A 3,335-nucleotide genomic window follows, 5' to 3' on the forward strand; every position below is an offset into this window, starting at 1 on the left:
GTTTATTTCACATTTTACTATGTTTTTGGGCTAAGCAATATCAAATTCTAACATACATTTATTTTTATTACGCTCTTAACAGCAACAAACTGAGTAGATTCTCATATTTCACAGACTATGAAAATTCATGCTTGAATGTTTTCTATAGTTTGGGCAATTGCTATTAAAACTGTTAAGTGGTTTTTCATGTCTTTTTGTTTTTCTTTTACTAAAGATGATTGCTATATGTTATTTTTCATTAATGGGAAGATTTTGAGAAAGAAAACACATTTAAAGTTTTGGCTCAGGTTCACATACAACTCCAGGTCAGCCATTGTCAATGGAAAATACAAACATACGAAGTTGGTTATCTAACCTGAACCTCCACATGTTGGCTTATGACATACCGTGAGAACAGGGAAAAGGACAGAAGCTTCCTAAAGGATGTGTGCATTTATAATCTGAGTTATTTTTGTATAAGTATGGCAAGTAGAACAAATAGCATTTAAACTTTTAGATTGGTAGGAAGATATAATAGAAAAGAAAATCAGGCTTAACACAAAAAGTCATTGCTGAGTTCAGGTTTTATATTCTGAAGCATCAACATAAATGAAAACACAAGAGATAAAAATATGAACTTGCAATTCACCTTTTATTCCCTCTTATCAGGAGTGTGTAATTAGAACCCGAGTTTGTGGATTAGAGGACAATCATAACAGACAGGTCCTTTGGAGAACAAAGGGAGTTCATTTGGTTCCCAGAGCTGACACCCTGTGTCTCCCACGCTGGAGAGAGTCTCAAGTACTTGCTGCAGAGTCAGGCAATTTTAAAGAGTTGGCATTTCCATCTGTGGTCAGCCGAAGAGTGCTTGTACCACAGTCACCTGGGATAGTGAGCTGGGTGTGGGCCCGGATTCCTTATTACCTCTTTTAAGATGCTTGAGCTGAATGAAACTGATAAGAAATGTTCTTTCTCCAGCTTTTCAATATACTTAGAATGATTTCTAGAATTCCCCAGGATGCAAGGACTGTTCCTTTTGAGTTGAAGAACATCTTGCGTTTTCTAGTTCATGGCAGAGAGACTTCCTGCTATAAAGTGCTGTCCTCTTTTCATCCACATACAAATTGTGGAGCAGACGGAGACTGGGGCCAGCCAGCGGGTGCAAGGAGGAGTGATTTCACAGCAGGAGGCCAACAGCCAATAGCCAATATTTTAATATGACCAACTGTATATATTTATTTCTGTTTTAGAATAGCAATCAAAATGCTATCTTTAGAAACAGGCAATTTAAAGCATTTTTATATAGTGCATATATGATATATAATTACCAAACAGCTTACTGAAATTTATCATTATGCAAGAACATTTCTGAAAAATTAATGTTCTATGAATCTCATGTACTTCATTGTCAGTAAAATAGTCCCCAATCATTGAAAAATAAGGACTGGTTTTCTACTTTTAGCAAAACACACATTACCTCTTAGTTTCCTTTTTGATAATAATACACTTGTATTTCTTTATATTGACTTTAGGAATAAAGATAAATCAACTGTAACTATACTTTAGTTACTAGGACACAGTGAAATGGACCAGGCTCACTTAGACAAGGAGATCAGTATTAAAAAATATTAGAGATAGGTATGGAAGGAATAGAGAGAACATATATCCTGTAAGTAACTTACACTATTATTTTTAGTTGGCCTAAAAACCAAACGCTCATGAAGAAATTAGAGATATTAAAAATAAGTAGGGAATATTGAAGACAATATTGTGTCTTTGCAATACTGAAGCTGAATGCAGATTCAGTTTCAAGGAAGTAGAATTTAATCTGTGTTTTGGAGGATAAGTTGCTTAAACATCAAGGGCGCTTCAGGTAGGAGGGGAAAACAAAGTGAAAAGAGCAATGGAGACATGAATGAGCAAGGCATATTGTGAGGACAATGAAGAGAGGGGCCAGATTGGAGAAAGCATTTGTTGGAGCGAGGGAGGATAGTGGGAAATAGGACTTTCCAGATGGATGTCTTTTGTTATTAACATTTAGGCCCTAAAAGCCAAGCCAGAGAGTTTGGATGCAAAGAATAAGCAATAGGGAGCCATCATTGAGTAGTTTCCTTGAATATTAATTTTCTTGTATAAATTAGTACTGTTTTGTTCTTACACTCAATACAGCCTAAAAGTAAGCCTCCAGTCTTGTTTTCATCAACTTCGAATTCTCATTTCAAATGGAAGTTTCCCCTTTAATATTTAAAGAATTAAAATAAAACCCTAATCCTGAAACATATGGGAAATCACCTCTGAATATATCGATGGAAGACATTAATGCTGGACTTAATTGCAGTTATGATTTTAATAGAGTAGGAGGATTGCACTGCATCCTTCCAGAAAGCTAAACAACCTTGGAAGAAGCCAGGCTTTTACTAACAGGGGAGGCAGGACAGAGCAGGGCAGAGACTGGCGAGCGCCCAGCCCCATGACTGTAGCTGCCGCTAGGGGTCTTGGGAGTTACTGCTCACCAAGGAGAGAGGCAGCCCGGGAGGCCATCAACAGCTTGGCTTCTCTCCAGGCTCGGAAAAAGACAGCGCATGATGCAGAGCACCAGCTTCGGTGTCAGGTGCACTCTGACTCATTCCAGACCTACCGTAGAGAATAATAACAGTGCTCCCCTGCATTTTGTAGTCCTTTAGCATTTGTCAAGAGCGTTTGCCTTATCTCACTTTATCTCCTTAGTCTTTCAGCTCTAATCTGAGGCAAGCAAGGTCCCTGAGACTTGCTCAGCGTCAAGTTAATGTTTAGCAGAGTCAGGACTCCTAGTTAGCCTTTCTGATCTCAAATCTGGAGAACTCTACTCCAAATGGCTGCCTCAGATGTGATGAAAAGCTTTTATTCTTTGCCCTAACAAAACTTAAAGAATATACGGATTGAAAACGGATTTTAGTAGGTTTTTTTTTTTAATAAATGCTTTGTAATCCACTCAGCAATGTTGATGTGATTTTTACTTCTGTTCAGTTTTGCATTAAGCACTTTTTTTTTTTAAGATTTTATTTTTTTCCTTTTTCTCCCCAAAGCCCCCCGGTACATAGTTGTATATTCTTTGTTGTGGGTCCTTCTAGTTGTGGCATGTGGGACGCTGCCTCAGCGTGGCTTGACGAGCAGTGCCATGTCCGCGCCCAGGATTCGAACCAACGAAACACGGGGCGCGCGAACTTAACCACTCGGCCACGGGGCCAGCCCTAAGCACTTTTCATTTAGTAGCAAAATAATTTTCTGGTTTCTGACTGGGACTCTGCTAGTAAAATGGTGGTGAAATTTCATTTTCAGTTGTTATAACTATGTCCCACAAAACATTTAACTAGCTA

This window comes from Equus quagga, chromosome 21, assembly GCF_021613505.1.
Source record: "Equus quagga isolate Etosha38 chromosome 21, UCLA_HA_Equagga_1.0, whole genome shotgun sequence".
Taxonomy (NCBI): domain Eukaryota; kingdom Metazoa; phylum Chordata; class Mammalia; order Perissodactyla; family Equidae; genus Equus; species Equus quagga.